The sequence below is a fragment of the Rattus norvegicus genome, chromosome 1 (genome assembly GCF_036323735.1).
Source record: "Rattus norvegicus strain BN/NHsdMcwi chromosome 1, GRCr8, whole genome shotgun sequence".
Taxonomy (NCBI): Eukaryota; Metazoa; Chordata; class Mammalia; order Rodentia; family Muridae; genus Rattus; species Rattus norvegicus.
The window spans coordinates 111,609,953-111,631,348 of NC_086019.1; the positions used below are offsets into that span (position 1 = coordinate 111,609,953).

At 41.8% G+C, this 21,396-nt stretch overlaps 1 long non-coding RNA gene across 5 annotated transcripts; it reads left to right on the plus strand.

The window, feature by feature from the left end:
* The first annotated feature begins 2,379 nt into the window (after window positions 1-2,379).
* Window positions 2,380-20,767, plus strand: LOC120099817 (uncharacterized). 5 transcript variants are annotated; one of them, XR_010060095.1, is made up of 6 exons: window positions 2,390-2,458; window positions 3,791-3,952; window positions 5,098-5,208; window positions 5,313-5,381; window positions 5,733-9,923; window positions 13,777-20,767. It is a non-coding gene; the product is annotated as an uncharacterized LOC120099817 (long non-coding RNA). The 5 variants fall into 5 exon arrangements; XR_005499073.2 differs by having other exon boundaries at window positions 5,733-5,848; XR_010060097.1 differs by lacking the exon at window positions 2,390-2,458 and having other exon boundaries at window positions 2,466-3,952; window positions 5,733-5,848; window positions 9,834-9,923.
* Window positions 20,768-21,396: the final 629 nt, after the last annotated feature.

Sequence of the window (21,396 nt, forward strand, 5' to 3'; positions counted from 1 at the left end):
TCTCAGACATTCTTGTTCTGGCAGCTGAAGGCCAGTGCTCTCTTGAGCAGCAGCAGATGATTTCATGTTGTCCTGTATGACAACCAAAAACTGACCATGGAAGCTATCATGAGGGCCATGGGAGCCTATGGTATCTAGGTATCCTGCAGGTCTCTGTAAATTTAATGGATACAGAGGGCCAGTTGGATTACACTTCCAGCTGTAATTTATCCTTCTCAGATCCTGGAGAATATGGACTTACTAACTGTAGCTTAAGCAGGACAAACACATCAGCCCCTTCCTCAAGGCTGCAGTTGCCTTGTTAATTCTTTTAACTCAAATCTCAAGCTGCACTTTTCTAGAACTTAAAGGCCTGCTGCTGGGAAAGCCAAATAGTCTACCTTGCTAACATACTTGATTTTTAAAGAGACAAACTAACAAAACAAGTTTCAAAGTAACTTTTGACTCTTATTTTAAAAACTTGCTTTGCAATGACTGCTGTCAGGAATCAGGCATCTAGGTTTCATGGTAAATGATTGGATGAAAAAAATTGCATTCTTAAGTAAGTTGTGAGCTTCTAAAATGTAGCTTAAGGTGTGTAAATACAAACTGTAAATTCTGAGGAAGTAGAAGCTGAAATAATTACTGGTGGTCTAAAACTTTGTTTTAAGGTTTGTAAATGGAAATTATAAGGTTTCTGAGAAAGTGACTTAAGGTAATACTGTTTCAGATTTCCTCTCCCATCTATGCTATTGACAGATTAAAATTTCTGAAGCTCACAATTTGAACATTTATCAATGGAGTTCTAATAAGCCATTAATGTAGCCCTGCTTAAAACTTATTGTTATTATTATCATCAATAAGTTCTAACTTTTAAATTTCCTTTAGTGATATTCTAAATATAAAGTTGAACATTATTCTCTTAAAAACTGCATGTAAACTTCAAGGAGTTGACATGAATCCACCAGTCAAGGTCAAATGGATTACCAATAACTATTCATGTCAATTAATAGAGTATGTTTCCCTATCTACTGCCTATTCCTGAACATACACTTTCTACCACCTCCTCTCTCCCCCTTTATAGAAGAAATAGTCTGGAGGTCCTGTCTGAAGAAGCCTATATTTCAATTCTGTGATTGTGAGTCTGTTCTCAAAGTGAGATTTTCCTCTTTGTGAACATGGATGTCAGCCATTTAGCAGCATAACAATGGAAGGTGTACTATGTAAATATGCTCCAAGCAGTCTCCGCCCTGAAATCTATTACTCACCATCATAAGCAAGATATGTGCTTATGAAGTAGTTGCTTCATGATTGGCAGCTGATATTCTGGATCCTACACTTAGTTAAAGTAGATACATTTAGTTACATTACAGGAACCATGAATTGTGAAATCAAGGGAAGGACTCTAATGCATTCAACATTTTAAAGCCAAGAATAATTTGATGATAGTGGCATCTTGAAACACATTCCAGTTATAGGAAATGTCTTTCAAACATATCTGAATTTACTATTATTTCTCTTTCTCTGGAAAATTAAGATTTAACAAATTTCTTCATGGAGTGAAAAATTCACTAAAATTGGTCATTGATAAAGAACACAGAGTAAAAAGCAGCATCCACAGTATAGCTAAGTATCATTTCCTCTTATGAATCTTATCATGACTCTCAATTTTACACAACCCACATAGTTGTATTTTTCTATCTGTGAGTCCCAGCACACACAAAAAAGAGCTTATATATCATGTTTAAATGAAAATATTTTTCTGATGCCTCAAGTATCTTTCCATTGACTCAGAAAAACAATAGAATCAGGTTGGAAGTATTGGCTTAGTGATTAAGAACATTGAATTTTGTTCTAGAAGACCTAGATTTTGTTTCCAGCACTCATAAAATGGCTCAACTTCATGTATTTCCAAGGTTATTGGAAATGACCTTCTGAACTCTGTATCCCATAGACACACACACACACACACACACACACACACACACACACACACACACAGTGCACATATACATTCAGACAAAATACTTCTGCTTGAAAAACCAAAAATGTTAAAAATGATTTTAATACCCTGACTGCAAAATATGCTACTGCAATGGTGGCACAAAACGTGTGGGAGTAAACAAACAAACATGTGGGAGCTAAGGCAAAGCCATACGAGATGGAACCCACTGTATGTGTTGCAGCAAGGTTAGAAAGGTATCCGGCAGTCAGAAGGCAAGAAATACCACAGAGTCACACAGCACAAGAAATCTTGCACCAGAGATTTACTGGGAGGGAAAAACCCAGAGGGAAGTATCAAAGAATATCTTGTGTCTGTATGGATGAGACACCTGTCAATAAAACTCTGATGGCCTATAGCTTAGGCAGAAAGTAGGAGGTGGGGCATCCAGGAAGCAGAAAGGATTCTGGGAAAGTGTCAGTTGGAGGATTCACCCGGGAAAATGGGACAACACATGAACATGGTACTGGAACACAGGTAAGCAGCCACATGACAGAATGTAGATTCGAATAAATGGGTTAATTTTTGGTATGATCTACTCAAAGTTGAGCCAAGCTATATGACCTGGAATTTGTAAATATATTGTGAGTCTGAATCTCACACCTGGAAGCATGGGGCTGGGAGGAAGAACCAACCTTAACCTCTACAGGAGAAACTGCCTCAGCTCAGATGAGAAACAGCAGAGAACTGAGTAGAAGACAGGGATATATACCTGTTCTTGGGGTGGGGACAAAGCTTTTCAGGGTGAGGATTTGGGGGATTTCAACTTGGGCTGCTCTGTAAGAATGGGATGAGTATGGGGAGGGCTGAGGATGGCCAGTTGGCAGTTAGAAGGTTCTGTGTGTGGAATCTGGCAGTTGGAAATGCTCAGGGGAGGGGCTTAGCCACTCCTGTGCCTCAAGGGATTTACAGGCATATCTGCCACTGCTTGGGTGGCCAAGAAACAGGAACTAGATAGCCGAAATACTTAAGTTAATAGCAATCCCACAGATGTAAAAATTAATAAATATAAATAACTATATTATTGCTTCTTATGATATTTTGTTATAGTCATAGTTCAGTGCCTTATTCAGTCATCAGAGAAGTCTTCTCCTGCAGCTGAGGGTAACAAATGCAGAGACACACAGCCAGTCATTATGCAGGCAGAGAGATAGACACACACACACACACACACACACACACACACACACACACACAGAGAGAGAGAGAGAGAGAGAGAGAGAGAGAGAGAGAGAGAGAGAGATAAACACAGAGAGATAGAAACAGAGACAGAGAGACAGCACAACTCTAAATGAGATGTACATTAGTCCTTTTCAGAGCTCAGCAACTCAGAAGTAGAAAATGAAGCAGAGATAGTATCATTGCCAGAGGAGAGATTAGACTTAAGGAGAACAAATCCCTCTAAATTCACTGATTAGAGTTTATATGTACACATGGAGATTGAAACAGCAACCAGGGGTCTGTAAAGAGGTCCTCCACAAACATAGCTTTTAGTTTAATATTTTTAGGGGACTCCAGAATGTGTAAAAATGTGTCTGACATTCTTGTTTCTTAAACTCTTTTTCTTCTGTTAGTTTGCCAAGTCCTACTTTATTGTGATGACTTTTTGTTTGGCAGCCTAAGTTTCTTTATCAAATTCGATATAAAGAGTAATGAAGAGAACCCTCTTCATTAATTGTCCTCTGACCTGTAAACTTCACATATTTACTGCCCCATAACAAACAAACAAACAAACCAACATCTCAACATCGTGTATCTTCAATGAGGGCTGGAGGCTTCAGTGACTAAAAGCATACATTGCTCTTGCAGAAGAGGTGACTTCAGTTTCTAGCTGCACAACAGCTGCCTCACAATTGTGAAAGTGGAAGGTTCCCGAAAAGCAACATCTGAGTTTGTCTTCTGAGCTCCACATCTGCATGCTGTGCACACATCTACCCATTGTTTGGGTGACATTTCTCACTGTGTATGAAGGTGTGTTTCTGTATTTTCAGTTGTTAATTCTGTACTGGCAAGGAGCTAAGTGATGGCAGGCTTTTGACGTCATTTCTATGATCCATCACTGGGTTTCAGATTTGTAAATTTTATCCTTACCCACCTGCTCAAAACATAAATGTCATTGCCTGAAGGTAACTGAAGTGTTGTTCTGGCACAGATAATAATAAATATCAGACAGCCAATAGCTGGGGCAGAAAGCACAGGGGTTGCCTGGGTAGGAGAGAGACTGAAGGGACAAAAGCAAATGCAGGAGCATGAAAAGATACTGAAGGAGGCAGAAGAAAGGGAACAGAGCTGTAAGCAGATAGTAAGAAGCACAAGGGGAGACAGTTTGTTGCACAACTTGAGGTACGATTAAATGAACTAGCTAAGAGTCTGTCCTATCAAAATGTATACAGCTTTGGCCTACACAGAAGTATCTGATTCATTAATACTGTGAGCGGATCTGTGAAAAGCCCTGCTTTCACCCATGCCCACAACAATGCACAACTCCAGAAGGGGATGTGATGCAGCTTCTCTGGGTATAGGGAGGAATGAGCTGAGAGGGAGACACTTTCAGCCTTTTCCTCCAGAGAGAATCCAGAGAAGCATCCATCTCCTTTGTAAAGACCATGGACCTTCCTGCTTTCCAAGTGCAGCCCAGCCCCCTCACGTCTCTCTCTTGCTCGAATGTCTTTGAGCTGTGGTAAAAAGTTCTCAGGGCAGCAGTAGATCCCCTGACAACAAACTCTTTGCTTTATTCTGGTGTGCTGTATGCACAGAGGCAGGGAAGGCACACACAGTCCCAAGAACACATTTAGGAATGCTCTCACCTCCAAGTGTATGCTCACATTCGTGAAGACCCTCACCTGTATACATACTCATATCTCACACAGGTGGAGACCCCTCATTTGGGATAAAGGCACATGTATATACACATTCTTTAACAGGCTTTTTATAACTCTGTGACCATTTCCTCTACTGTACATTATTTTGCTAGAGAAACTACCCCCTTGTCACCATGGAACTAGGCCTGCATGTCAGTTCATGATAACTATGGAACTATGGCTTTCTCTTTTTCCTGGACATCCATCACAATGTGAGGGAACCAAACAGCTGTCCAATCATGTTCTCTCTTTCAGATTTCCCTGGATCAAAAAAGCTAAGGGCCTGGAATGCCAACAGCAGAACCAATGTGGTGGCCAGTGGTACAGCCTGCTACTGCTATCAAGTAACTCATGTCGCAGATGGAGGTGGATGCATGGGGCTCCCACAGGGCAGGTGGGGAAGAAGCACTTAATATTAAGGGACATGCATGCCACTTCCCTCAATCAGCATAGAATCTCTGTATCTTCAGGTGGCTCCAGTCAGTCTGTGAAGAACTTTATTCCTCTGCTCCCTCTAAATCTCTCTTGAGGATTGAAATGTAAGTGGCCACAGAGAGCAAGGCATTGACCCTGGGTTATGAGCAGTAAGAATTTCTTTAGCTATTTGTGTCTTTCCCTGCCTGTGTAGTATCTTTTAGTTTCTGGCAGCTATAGTGATGGTTCCTGGGTTTTGACACTCCAGAACTTGAGCATCCTAGATCAACTCTGGCCTAAACAGAACACCAATATCACTGTCACTCAAAGCTCTGTGAAGTTGAGACAAGAAAAGCATGAGACTAGTCTGCCTTATGTAGATATCCTACCTAAAACTGCAGGACTAAATGTCTGTTCAGAAATGTCTTTATGCCTCTCATCTCTTAGATTTCTAATACCACTTCCTATGCTACTAGGAAAATGTCATCAGCAGCAGCAGGGAGGAGAAACAACTCCTTGGTCACCTGCGTCATGGAAAGCACCTGAATGGTTCTTTGTACTTGTTGATGGAGGAGCACCAACATATCAGCAGGTGACTCCCCACTCTCTAAAATTGGCTTTATTTGAAACAAGGTCTCACTATGTAATGCAGACAGGCTAGAAGTCATGCTACTTTCCTGCCTCTATGCCAAGTAGCAGGACTTCTGATGTAAGCCCGCATACCCATAAAACATTTGCTTTTGTCTTCTGGATGAGTTACCTAATTACCTTGAGCCTCAGTGAAAGGAAACAAAAGATATTACCAACATTTTACCTAAAACTTCGGGAACCCCAGGACATATGTTTCTTCCTCATTGGTGAAATACCTCATGCCATGCACCTTCTGACACTGTTTTAATTTGGCATTTAACTGAGACTAAACCATTTGTGCATGAAGTTTATCTCAGTCAGACTAAACTCCCAGAACAAATCCTGAGGGGTCTGTGCTCAGGACAGTAAACAATACCAAGATGGGCAAGGTTTCCTATCTTCTATTTTCTCCTTCAGGTTGGCAACTTGCAGCTCTAAGGTCTCCCTAGAAACTTCACTCAGTACTCACAATGTGAGTGCAATTGTTCTCTGTGTGGTGCAAGTCAGGGAGAACTGGTTGCTGAGGAGAAAGTCCATACACACTTGGGTAAAGCATTCCATGTTCTCCATCTCTTCCTGCCTTGGGTACAGTCACATTAAGCTTCCACTAGAACTCCAAACTCAACACTTCTCCATGGCTTCACTGGCAAAGGCCCCACCACACATTCCTTGAGGGACCTGCCTCAAAACTGAGGAAACCTATGGAGACTCATGAAGAGATACTAGGTTATAGAATCCCATGTTTATAGATTTCCATTTTTTTTTTTTTGCTATTTAACAAGACATTTGAGTGTTTGGTCTACATGTAGATATAGGCATTCCCATGACACCTGAGGTCACCAGAGGTAATTAGATCTCCTAGAACTAGAGGGCAGACATTCGTGAGCCAACATATGGGTGCTGAGAACAAATATGATCCCCAAATTGAGTGACATTCTCTTTGGCACTGAGCCTTGTCTGGAGCTTTATGCACTGTCTTTAAAGGAAGTGGTGCTCTGAGGAGCATGGGAGGTCAGAATGCTTTGTTTCCTCCTCTTCCTTAGATCTATGAACTTGTATAAGTGATGACCTGGCCCCTCAGCCTTGTCTTTTACTGATAGAATCAACTCACTTAAAACTCTGCATACCTGGGCCATGTCAGGCTAGGGTTTGGGTTCTGTCTCTGTCTACATGTAGGGCCAGCTGTGATATGAAAAGATAATAACCTCTGTCTTCACTTCGAATAGACAAGTAAGCTGCAGAGGAAAAACAATAGAGAAAGATATATTGCGAGAAGTTGAGAAAATTTGGGTTTCGGGGACAGATGTGGACTGGAATGCAGGCATTGGAAAGAGGACACTTTCAGGTTCACTTCCTTCACCATTCTAGCCAGAGACATCCAAGGGGCAGTGGTAAGAAAACTGTGCCCTGCAGTGATGGAATGGTCATCAGTATGGTTTCCTTGTATGATCCATTTGCTGAGTGTGGACCTGTGGAAATAGGTGAGAGCCCATTATTCTCAGGCACTAATGGCTCATGAGCCTCTGGCTGCACTTGAGGATCAAGTAGGAATCATTCATTCACTACCTAAGATATTCCTTCCTGTCATGTTTATTTCACAACTTCTAGGCAACCTTGGACTAATAGTTCAGTTCCTAAAAGTTCAGTATTGCCTCCAGCTTTGCCCCATCCTAGGCCCTATCCTAGATCCTAAGAGTCAACAGGTTAATTTAGGAGGCTGGATGTCCAGGCAACTGAACAAGTAAATTGCATGCAGTCAGGCACCCTTAACAGGATTCAGTGCCCAAGCTGAACACCATGAGTCTTAAGTAAAAGGGAGGATCCATGAGGAGAGAACACTTCAAGCTACTTTCAACATCTTTTTATCATGAATGAAAAATTCAGTCCCATGTATGAGAAACTTACGTATTTATATTCAGGGAAGCCTGAAGCTCCCTAAATAGTATAGATTATAATATAAGCTAGCACAGTTTCTCTTGGTTACATATCAGAAGTGGGTGGTAAGTCACTGTGTTTAAAGGTACTACCATTTGATCTTGGCACAGAGAGAAATACTCTGAAACTTACTGGCAAACTTCCTCCCTGCTGCCTAGCTTTCTCTGTGCAGGGTGGTATTATGCAGAATTCTGGGAGAAAACAGTCATCAGCGTTCTGACCAGCAGTGGATTTGCTACGCTGTAATGCTGACTTGTTGGGGAAGACATGTCTACAGATACAATCATGGCCCTGTTGCTATAATAGTAACCAACACATTCTGGTTGAGTTTTTGGTCATTTAACATAGTGAATTCATATCTGCTGCTCTAAATCTGGTCTTAAGCATACCTACTGGTGCTTAACAGACCATAAGGAGACATACTACTGTCATTTTTTTTTTCATGTCAAACTGCCTCCTAAATATATTTGTGTCCATAGATCAGTGCTGCTTTTCCTGTTGGTCAGAGAAACTCCTTTTGCATGGGGATTTGTTAATGCATAGACTTATTTACTCCTCAACTTGTTCAGGGAAAATGTTGAGGGTTTGGCCCCAAATGAGATACTGATATCATACAGACACACAAGGAACCTCACCCGTCAGGGGTCATGTTGTAACATGAAACAAAAAACAGTAAAAGAGTTGTAGCAGGGGTAGTGCTATCAAAACCTCTGTTCCAGAAAGCCATTACACTCATAAAACCCCAGCAACTATGGTTACATCTACTAAAGCTTAACAAAGTGAAGTCCTTTCAGTATTCATGTGATAGAAGCTCCTGCTCCAGCCTTAGTAGAAGAACTATTGATAACAACTGTTTGAGGTATAAGAAGTCGTTTTTTTCTTTAGGAGTATAGAGATTTGGAATTTGCTCAGGATTCATAGGATGTCACAAGAAAGACATGCAACAACATGTCTTGATTAAACACATCAGGTTCAAGCCACTTGGCTTCCTGGGACAAGGCCTTTGCCACCTAGCCTGACAAGCAGAATTTAATCATAGGATCTCACATAGGAGTGGAAAATACGTAGCACATACAAGTTCTACTGAATTCCAAAGAACCTATACCATACTCTCACATAGAAACACAGTAAACACACATAAACACACACACACCAAGAGAGAGAGAGAGCGAGAGAGAGAGAGAGAGCGAGAGAGAGAGAGAGAGAGAGAGAGATAGAGAGAGTGAGAGAGAGAGAGAGAGGATATATATTTTAACAAGACATGATAGTAGGAGATATTTTTCTCTTTTTAGAATTGGCATTTCACATGGGCTTTACAGAGCATGCATAAAAACAGGGAGGAGTAAATGTGATCAGGATACATTGTAGACTCTGTTCACATGGGTATGGGTTAACATAGGCTTATTCACTCCCTGAGATGTTGAGAGCAAGTGTTGAGTCAATGTCAAAAGATGAAATTTAAGTTTTACAAACATAGTGATCAAAAAGTCTTTAATCTTAGCACCTGGAGGCAGGAGTAGATGTTTTTCTCTCAGTTCCATATCAGGCTGGACAAGTGACTTTCAGGACAGACACTGTTTTATCCTGAGATCCAGTCAGAGTCAAAAACAAGGGAGACAGAAAGGAGGGAAATGACAGAGAAGTAAATAAGAACCTGGACAAGGTTGTTCCCAAGCACCTGCCAATCCTATTTGCTGCCAATCACACCTCTCCTTTAACATGCTATGGGACACCTGATCTGAAACAAGATTCAACACCTTGACACGACACTTAACTTTTACTGTACAATTAAAATAGCATTTTACAGAAACTATAAATCTGTTTGAAAATATAATTATATAAATGAGAGATTCTGTGAAATTTGTGGAAAACACCAATATGTTCTGAGTAGCTTCACTTCTATACAGGGTCAAAGAGAAGCACTGAAGGGAATGGTCATTTACCAACAGATCATAGCTTCTTTGTGTCAGTCTGTCACCAACAGTGAATTTGTCCTGTCATTCCTTGTGCAGGACAGTAACTTTGTGTGAAGTATATGCAGTCCTCAATGGTGTGGTCATATAAATTTCAGAGAAATCACATGCTATAGGAAACACGTTCAGGTAGGTCCATTACTCTCTCTAGGCCAGACGGATGTTCTTGGTGTATTATGTTTTTAATGGCCGGATTGGTCAATCTGGAGTATGGACATTGGGAGAAATTGGTTGCAGGACTGGAAAAACTGGAGTTGCTGACATGGTATATGAGGACTGGAGGAAGGCTTCCTAACCCTATTTACATGATATAAATGTGACACCTTCCATAGAGCTGTACTCCTCTCTACTGGTCTTCCAAGGGTTTAAGAGGTGATCACTTAGTTCCAAAGTTCATTTAACACCTATGATGTACTTTATGCAGTTACCATCAAAGTTTACCGCTCACCACTTCAATGGTATAAGCCACAAACGGCAAAATCAAGGTTTCTTTTGGGAGCCCAGCAGAAACACCCATTGCATTCATATTGCTGATTGAAACCTACTAACAGACAAAATGAAAAACATACTAACATTGAATCAACTACTGGTTTCCATACCTTCTCTGTTACTTTTTCCACTCATGCTACTGGGGATGGAATTCAGGGCCTCAAGCATGGTGCTCTCACACTCTGACCCTGAGGTACACCAAAGTCCTACTTCCTTTTTCTTCTCCAGAGAGTATTAGTATACCCAGATATCAGGTTAAAGGGACAGAAAGGATCAGCACCCCCAGAGACAGTGAATGACCAGATTTCAAATATGAGAAAACTTATGTCTACTGCCCCCTGGCTTCCTAGATATTTGGTTATTCTGGATTTTTAGGAAGGTGAGTAATGGGGATGAACTGCCAGATAGATACAAAAAAAAAGGTAAACCCAGTCAAGACTATGTCCTGACTGAGAACATGACCTTGATATCTTGTACATAGACACATACACAAAAGAGACATGTGTTCTGTTTGTGGGAATGAAACCCCCTTCTTGGACAATAGGGTATTTCTTTTAATCCAGTAGGTGTCAGTGTGAAAATTTCAATTCTGAAATGAGAAAAACCAGATTTTCAGTCACATAGCTGTGCCTCCAAGTCCAAGTTTCCTCTCTCTCCTCTACCTTACTCTCCTCCTTCCTTACTTCTTTCACTAATTTTCCTCCTTCCTCTTCTCCCCTCTCTTTTCTTAGCTCTCTCTGCTCTTTTTCTTTCACCATCTCTTCTCCTCTCTGCTCTCTTGCCACCTCTCCTCTCATCTTCTCTAGAGAGTGCTTCTATCCTCTTTTAGAACTTGTGGGCCTCCTTCTCCTCCTATTGCTATTCATCATTGTCATCTTTGTCCTCCTCTGAGACCTTGTTATTCCTGTCCTAGTATTAATCACCTTCCTCTTCCTTATTTTTGGTCCTTTTCTTTGATGTCTCCATTTCCTTTCCTTATTTATTTTATTTTATTCATTTGTTTATTTATTTTCATTATCTCTTCTGCCTCCTCCTCCTTCTCCTCCCCCTTCTCTACCTTCTCCTTTCTCTTCTACATGTTCCCCTCTCTCCCTGCTATATATACATTAAGCTCTTTCTGTCTCACTCTCTCATGATCTCTTTCTTACAGAGTGACCTAAGTGGGCAGAGGAACTGTCAGCCTTCACTCCTGAATCTGGCATTTATCCCTATATGACTAAAAGACACTTCTGTCCTTTTGAAGTGGTGCTGTACTACTGCCAGATGATCATACTATGGGTCTTTCCTTTCCTTTCCTTCCCTTCTTCACTGGATCACCAGATGTAAAAACGCATCAGAAAACTGCATGCATGAGTGGGAATGAGTCTTGGAGATGGTAAGCCATGCAAGCCAGTTGTAAAATTACATATCTACCCATTGTACTTGAAGCACTGTTATCATGGAAGAGAGGCACATATAAGATGAGATAGTGAGAGAAAGAAATGTTTGATCTCAGAGGAAAAAAATTGAGAAATTTGTAGCAGGCTCCTGGCAGGTTCTTGTTTCTTTCTCTAAGTTTTATGCACATAAATGCTTCTTCCACGATCCATTAAACAACAGTGTTCGTGTATGTACACTTACAAGTAAACTATAATTGAAAACATAAAGCATTTGAAAAACAAAAGCAAAGTCAAAGAAAAAGAAAAGAAAACAAAAAAACAAGAACAAACCATGTCTAAATCATTTCACAGTTCCTGAATGCTAGCACTCTGTTTACCCATTCTAAAAGATCATCCTCTGTACTTCAAAATGCCATAGAATCTAGGGCCTAGATGCAAGCCTCAGTATGACACTCATGGCAGACTCCACAATGCCACATACACGTCATCATGTGACCTTTCGATTCAATGCTCACTATTAAGGTTAGCTCTGGTTGGCAGCAAATGTCTCCTCCCAGCAGGCTCACCCTACTGAATGCTAGGGTTCCAGGAGGAACCCAACTCTTTACGACTTTGTTCACCTTTCCCATCTCTGCCCTCCATGGCTTAAAACTCATGAATCCAGTATCCTCAGAACTCCTTTAGGAGATTTAAATGCTCTTCCTGCTGGAGCCTCTCCCTAGGTCCCATCCTAAACTCCTCTCTTCCAGTGTCACTGCCGAGTGGCTTTTGAAAACCTCATCCAGTTCTACTGCAGCCTTCATGCTATTTCATCCCACTCTGTTTCCTTCTACCCTCATTAGACCTCCTCCTCTGTTGCCAGGGAAATGTTTCTCTTGCAGCCAGCTCTCCCCATTTAACTGGGTTCTTGAGCCACCATCACATTGAAGTGTCCCAGTTCCCTCTCCAGGCTTCCCACCACATCCTCCCAATGTTAATGTCTAACATCTCACAGATGCTTTAAATTGCACACTCTAAGACTAAACCCTGTTTCCAAACTGAGTTCTCCACTAGAAACTTGACTCATGTTCCTGAGAACATCACTGCCACCCTCTTGAGCCCAAGTGAAGCCTGCCTTGTCATAGACTCCTCAACCTCTACGCCCATTCCCTAGATCTCTGAAATCCCCAACACCTCCCTCCTCACCACACAGCTATTACCCCCCTCATCATCAGTCCATGGTCTCAACTCCCAAACCTTACCTGACCTTCCCTTCCCAAACAGCCTTGCAACTCCATTTTAAGTTCTAGAGTATGGGTTTGGTCATATGATATTTTTGCTCAGAACAGCCCAAATAGTTTAGCCTATGTTCAGAATCACTATCTTCCTGGCAATACCAGAAAATGGTTCTCATGGGTGATTTCAGCACATCTCAGGCATTCCTTTCTAAATATACCACAAATCCAAGCTAACAGAAATGTTCACTGATACAGGAGCACACTGTGTATCTCTCCAACACTTTCCCCTCCCCCATGAACTTTTTGTTCCCCTCTTCCCAAGTCATAATAAGTCACAGTAAGTGTTACAGTTCTTCCTCTGCTATCCACACTGATGTATATTTCCCTCCTGAAGAATATTGTGCACTTTGCTTCATGTGACATGTTATACATTATTTGTGTGATCTACCTTTTCTATCCTCGGACACCAAACACCAAATTTCAATTGGGCGTAATGTATTATTGAGTTAGGCATAGCAGTAAGAATTTACACAATCAGGTTGAAGATTATGAAGTCCCAGGAGAGTGCCTTCCCAAGGTCTGTCTAGAAGTACAAGTGATCTCACAAAACCTACAAATAAACCACTTGGCTTGGGCTTATATTTGTCACATTACAAAAAGTGCTGCATGTTTTGTGAGCTCCAGGTTTTGAAAGTAAGAGAACCATTCAAAGGACTCTCTAGGCAAGTCACTGTGTTCCCTAGAAAATCAACAGAAGTGTGCCGGGCAGGTGCAAACACTTGAATACCTTGCATGTAGAAGCTCTTTGGGTATGCACAAAGTACTTCTTCACAGATACAAAACACACTCATCCGAAAAGATTCGCTGGCTTATTTGTTTCATTTCTCCACCTTTTAGGTTTACGATCTGTATATATTGTTATCGTACATCTTGGCAACCTACTATTCTCATCGCAGACTCACATGGAGTTGGAAGTTTGAAGAATTACTTCAAGTAAGATGTAAAATAAGAAGAGCTGTAAAAGTACTAGGAAATGCTCCATTGACTCCACCTGCACACTCTTGACCGTGGTCAGAGATGATCTGGAATGGAATGACTCAGTGCAGAGCAAGATTTAGGCAGGATGTTTCTAAGAGACAGAGAAGAGGAAGCCTCAGTGATTGAGGTCCATTTGCTTACATGAATCCAGCCTAATGTAAAAGGCCACAGTTGTTCTTGTATGAAGAAGAGCTTCTCCTCATTTTCAGCATAACAATAATGTCGGCCTCTTTTCTAGAGTGGAATTATGATGTTAGTCACATGATACTCTTCTCCAACCTGCCAAGGCATAACAACTTGTGACAATTCTTGGAGGTCTCAGACCCACTCATAACACTCATGAAGCCCCAGCCCACACCATGACATGAGTCTCAGTGTTTTTTCTCCCTTTGGTGTTTTAAGACCTTGGATGCTCTTGTCCTTTGCTGAGGTACAGTATAAAGGAACAGATGTTGAGTAGAACCTGAGATGTCCGTCTTGACACCTCCTGCACCTATGCTCTTCTCTCTATCAGCCTGAAGGTTTGCTTAGGAGTCCTGAGGTGGTGAGATAATTTCCATTCCAAGGCTTATCAGAGTAGATACTCAGACCAGGACCCAAAAGCAATTGACTGCTCCTTTTCTTTTTACAAAGGACAACAAGACTTTTCCTTACCTTATGCCTGGTTGTCTGCCTCTCTGCTTTTCAGTCTGCCTTCTTTTTCTTTAAGGCCGTATAGGACTCTGATTGTGAGGTTGATTTTAACTTGCAGGAAGCCTCCAGTCAATATGCCAATGACTGGAATTACTGTCACTAGCCCCAATTAAAATGAAAATGTCTAACTATAGCATTGGCCCAAATTGTTGAATATAAAGGATTCTGAGAAGCAACCAAATACAAAGTCATCAAATTCAAGACTGACAGGTTTTGTCACTCATAGCTGCTTCTGGAGGGCCATATGTATGGAAAGACACCCTAGATATGTTCCCTGAGAGTCGTGGAAAGGCCAGGGGGAAAAAAGAGCCTCAGATACAAAGTGTTTATATAACTACCAGGCGTCCACACAACACCCTGCACGTCTAGATTCCTTTCTTGGTGTTCTTCCTCGCTAAGGTGAGGAATTTCTCACATAAATCGTGAGGGAGGGCCACCTGGTGCAGGCCTCTCCTGGTCTCAACTATGATCCAAAAAAGAGAAAAATCTGAGGTGACAGGACCTGGTGTCTGTGATTAGAACTCAGCCTGGCAGCTTGGGACAGAAATGCAAAGTCATTGAGATTTTCTCCTTCAGCCCCTTCTTATAATGGGCAGGTAGTTTTTTCTCCAAACTCTGGATCCTGTTGTCTGAGAGATGTGGCCATTGATTCTATTGTTAGCTTGAGTAGATCGAGGAATATTTCTGGATGCAACTCTTACCCGATTCTAAAATTTCTCTGTATGTGCCCAGACTCATTGGACAAAGTCCTCTCCTAACTCTGGTGAGCACCATAAGTATCCTGTAAGCTAAGCAGCCAGAGAAATGGAAAACATTTGCTGTGTCTCTCCTAGCACAGACAGTCTTCTTTGTTCTTAGTTCATATCTCCATATTTTTGACCTCTGGACTCTGAGGTCTGGACTTGTGTTGTCCTATGTACTCCTGAGTGTTTCCTTAAACCTAGACTCACCTAAGTGACTTACAGGGTCTTTGACTTCCAGACATAGATTGAGCCAAGCTCCAAGCATTCCTTAGCGTCCACCTTGAAGAATGCCTGCTGTGGGAATGGTCAATCATATGGAGCATTTTCCCAGGAGCTGTGAGGCTATGAGAGACCCCATCATATATTAAGAGGTTGGAGACAAGACAAATATATACAGTCTTATCTCAAGGTCAGACCACCAGAGTCTGTCAGCAGTCATGGAATGTTGTATGGATGTGGGAGACCATTTGTGGCCTTAGAAACTCAAGGAAAGCTCAGAATTTTCTTTACACTCAACTCACAGACACATCCAGAAATATTGCTCTGTCTGCACAAGTGAACAACAAAAACGTTAAGTTGGCCAGACAAAAACAGACAGCACTCGTCACATGAGGCTCTTATCATAGGAGAATAGTGAATTCATGGAGAAGACTGAGGATGTAGCTGAGATTCAATATTCTCTGTGGGGCTCAGTGCTCCAGAGTGCAGGCACCTTTCTAGCACCTCTACCTTACCTTACTGGTGAGCTTCAGTCTCACTCCTTTGTGGCTGACCCAGATGTAGGGAGATAGCTTCTCTACAAGGCTTGTCCAATTCAGAAACCTGTGGTGACTCACCTGCCCTTTAAATGATGACAGTTTTTGCAGCCTCCCTGGCAGATGGTGGTGTTCCTGGGGCTTCTTCATCACATGCTTCCTTTTCTGAAGGCACTACTGGTGGGCTGAAATTTCTTGTTGGTAGTGAAGACGGCTGAGCTTTCTTTGATGATAAAGGGGCTCCAGTGCCCACCTCTCTACCTTTCTGAACCCTAGAGTTTTGCAAAGGAAAGGAAGACCATTTAGAAAATGCCCTAAGAAGGATTTCCATTATGTCCTCACAGAAGGCTGCCTTCTGGGCTAGTTCCTCTTCTTTATTTTTCTGCAGGAAGGGAAAAGGATTTAGGTCAATACTGCTACTCTTGGAAGAAAGTCTTGTTAGCACAGACATGACCCAAGTGTAGTTGTGCTCAGGTCTGACATCTCAGCCTATGGTCTGTATCCCTGGTGTGGGGGAAAAACCTCTACTTCCTCCTTACTCATATCTGAATATCTGTCTTCAGTAAAGCTAGGTCTCAGTCTTCCTAGTACCACATTCTGATGCATGTGTGTGTGTGTGTGTGTGTGTGTGTGTGTGTGTGTGTGTGTGTGTGTGTGTGTGTGAGTGTGTGGGCACAGTGGTACTCAAGTGCATGTGGAGGTTTTTCATGGAATCACGCACTTCACTAAAGCAGCACAAGACAGTCCTAGGAACAGACAAAGTAGTTTACACTCAATCTTGTCGCCTTGCTCCTCCTCACGGACCTTTTGCCACTTAACTTTTATATTCTTCCCTTGATTCCTTAGAATGTTCTTCTTCAGCTCCTCTGCCCTCTCAAAAACTTTGTTTATAGTCTGCAATACAATACCAAAATGGGGAATTAGCACAGTTCTAATGCCAGAAAAGAGGCAAAGAAAACATGTAGGGAGAGGCAGCATTATCTCACGCATGACTTGAACTCCATTCCCTCCCATTCCCTCCTCTGTACTGATCTCCTGAGGCAGCATTTCCTCCCCTTCCACACACTGTCAGCATCTGTGGCTTTTCTTTGTGCAGCATATACTGCTCTGGAGATATTTGCTCAACCACATAGAGATGAAGACCCATTTTGTTGATCTTCACTCATTTACCACTGATAATTCTGTTCCTTGGATAGTTTTCCACATAGAGTCTAAAGGAATAGAGCAGAATGACAAGGCTATGCAGAGAAATTCAAATGTCTAAATGAGGCCTTGAGGAAATTTGGCCTCTGTATGCACGGTTTTAGATGCTCCTGGAGTTTAAAAAGGCACACCCTGTAATCCCACATCCAATACCATTTCTGTACCTGGAGAGAGACGTATACCTAGTCTTCCACTAAACTGGCACATTCAGCGAACATAGCATAGCTAGACTGACATAGTACATGTTTGACATCTAAGTACTAAGAAGAGACCAGGTAGACCCACAGAGCCTTGAGGAAACAGGTTCTACTCCCTAACTTCAAACTAAAAAGCAAAGACAATGGTCTCTGTCTTCCATTCTCAATCATGATTTGAACCCTTGCACACAGCACCTCTGGATATTGCTTAGCTGATGTGCACCACCTCACCTCACAGATCATTATGTAATGAGAGGACACACTGAGGTACTTAATGCTGGAGTCACTGGTGGTACTTAGTGCTGTGGGCATCTAGTCAGATGCTGCACCTAAGGATGTTGCTAAACTGCTTCAACCCTCATATCTGTCCAAGATTCAAAAAAGATTCTCATCCCAGTCAAAAACTCTACTTACGAAGAGCTTATGACCAGAAACTCAGTATGGAAAGCTGATGTTTTGGAGGACATATGAGTCCCTAGGAAGAGAGATTTGTTTTTGGAACAGGGAAGAAATGAAGGGAGATTACTATGATCTTAAGAGAATACCTGCAACTTACTGAAAACCACCAGTGCACACCAAAGAGAACCCCAGTTCTAGGAGTTGAACAACATGGATAATGCAAACTGTGCTACTACCTAAGCTCATCTGTAAACCAGAGCTTTGTTCTCTGAGAGTATTCTGCACACAGTCTGCTGGAGATGACTGAAGGCATGTCCAGAAAATCCCTCCCCAGCTCCACAGTCCCTGAGTGCCTGAGTCATGTGCATCTCCATATGTTCTATTTGACCAAACTCAGGGCCATTCAAGCTTGGTGTGACATTTTGTTTTATTCTGTTATGCAAATACAAAGCACCCTTGTCACTGAGACTATATGTGTTATTTCCTGAAGACAACACTGCAATTCATTTTTTCTTCTTCTTACCCAATATAGTGAATATTTTGTGGGAGCCAAAGAGTGCTTAACCACACTAACTCCAAGTTATACACTATCCTCTCATGAATGTGTAGCTACAGGAAGGCCTACCTGTGCCCTCATGTAACTCAGTAAGTTTGACCACCCATCAGAGATAATTCTGTATATGTCTGAAAGTAGATTTGGAAGTCTAAATACTCACAAGGTCAGATACACCCTGCTTTCCTGCCACCTTTCCTTCCCCTGAGAGCTGTACTACGTGTGCACAAGGCTTACAAACTAAGTGTACTACTAGTGAAATTCCTTATTTATGATATCACCACCTTTGGTCCTCATGTCTTTGGATTGCAAGAAAAAGCATATGTGTGCATTGCCAGAAATCTGATTAAAAGTTGACATCCTCGAGTTCCATAACCGTGAGCAAAGGAGATAATCTATATAGAAAAGCAGGTTGAGTAAGGGAAGTGTCCCAGGAAAGGAGACAGAAACTGTAGGTTTCACACGTGAGAAATTTGATAGAGCACAAAGGCTAATTCTACTTGTCCACATTTATCCTGGTTGGCTGCCACTTTGGAGAGGTTTTTCCTCAGCCTCATGTAAGTAGCCAACGAAATATTGTTGATTTCAGTGTTCTGCCCAAGAGCACTTAAGATTTGGGGAAGATCTTGGGGAAGGAGAGTGACATCATGGTGCCTACATATATTCTAAGACATACAAGACAGGAAAACATCAAAACCCATCTTCTACCATGCTGCCATTCCAGCTCTCTAGCACGCGCGCGCGCGCGCACACACACACACACACACACACACACACACACACACACACACACACACATTAGTCTAAAGACAGAAAAAGACACTGAGGTTTTAAATGTCCTTCATATAATTTCATGCATATCATCTTTATTTGTAACTGTATTGAGACTTACCACATTTGTTGCTCCAGCAGAGAAAGGTCCTTTATTACATAGACTCTGTTGTACTGTGCCTAGGTATCACAAGGTTCCCTCCTGTCACAAGATAAGATAAACAAGCAGTTAGGAAAGGAGATCCTTTGCCTATCTAGGAATGATTGTCAGTTTATGTTAATGGATGCATTGCTAAAATAATGCCCATTGTGCCATATTGAATCTCCATTAAAAATTCCTATAGAAAAAAGCAATGGCTTAAGCCTATTTTTCAATCAAATTTTAAGTTTGTCCCTGGGCAATGCAGGTTGTGGCTACCATCCTGCTTCACTCACTGAACGGCAGGCATAAAAGCCTGGATCTCCATGGCCCCTCAAGTGCTCAGGTAGCATGTCTGAACAAGCATTTTTTTCACTGACATTATTTTTAGAAAGTTTTCTGGGGGACCACAGCAAGGGTTACCCCTGTGTTACCCCTGTGTCCTAGAAATAATACCGATTCTCATTGCTCTGTTCTGAAGGTTCCTTTCTAACCATAAACCCCAGGTCTATGAGGGTTATACTCTCATTCCTGAGTAGGACACAACTGCCTGTCCAGGCAGGTTTGCTAGGGCAACCCTGTTCGTGGAAGGTTGGCAGATTTGGCAGGAGTTTTCCCTCACTTCCTAACACTGCCTTTGAACAGTGCTAACATTCAGATGTTAATGTGCAACCTGGGTGGAGGATGCTGCCACAGTAAGACATCTTGGCTCTGAAGTGGTCCTATGTACACCACAACTCTCTGTCTGGTACTCTGGACAACCGCTCATGGATGACCTGGGTGTTTTCTCTACACTATGCTCTCCTAAACACTCAGCCTCCAAGTGAGCCCAGACACTAGATTGTTAGTTATCCCACTATGGAATGTGAAGATCCAGTTAGTGGAAAAGTAAGTGCTCTGTCCAGAATCATAAGCTCAGATATATCTCAGGGCCAAAACAAATGCTACGGCACCAGATTCTAGTTCAGTACTTTTTCTCATGCTTCCACCCTGTCTGACTTTCTTAAAATATATGGGAAAATTCAATGAAAGCATGTTTAAATGTCTGTCTTTATGATACTTTCTAAGGTGTGTAATATGAAAACAGTTTTAAGAATCAGATAGTTAAGGACACTGTCAGATTTCAATAACAAAAACCCACATGTCTTGGACAAGTTTTGTCCTCATCATGAGGACCCCATGATGATTCAGGTGTGGCCTGGCTAGGAGGTGGACTAATATCATAAAGCTGTACTGGTTGCCCTAGCTCAAGAATTCCTGGGTAGGGGGGACTCAGATAAATTAGAGATGTACAACTGAGTCTTACTGAATTCCTGTCTTTGCTTTGTAGCTTTATAATTCCTTATGGTTATGATTATTGTACTGTGTCTTGTGAAGTAAATGACTATGAAGCTTGGTAATCAGCTTTTGCTTGATGTTAAGTCCCAGAGAGAGTAGATCACCAAGATTTCTCCATTTCATGTCCTCTCTGAAAGTCAGAGGGAACAAAAAGCCCTAGCACACTCTTGGCCCTTTCGGACATGTCAACGGTGTATACTCAGAAAGAATTCTATTTTTTTTCAGTAATTTTGACTTCATGGCCAGAGCTGGCCTGTAATTCATAATTCATCTTAGAGTTGCGATGAACCAGCAACAGTCCTTTTGCTTCAGCCACTTGGGCGCTGGTGCTGCAACATTGAGCCCAGACACTGCACTAAGTGTTGGTACTACTATGTCTTCATCAAATGCTCATTTTCATAATTGTCAAGCATCACCAGTGTTCAGGGACTCAGAAAACCAAATTTAAATACCAAGGGTGTGTTTCTTGATAAGCTGTTCCTGCTACACCTTGTCCCAGCCTCAGGATCCTGCCAGGTCTATTGGTCTGTTGACCTATATGTTCACTAAATCCCTCTCTGTTTGCCAAGTGTTAAGTATTTTCTATCCTGTGTGTGTTTTTTAATTTATTTTTTAATATCATCATTTGACTGACTTCTGGATTCTATGCTGAACTTCCTGTTCCAGGGTTAACACCTCCTTGTTCTCT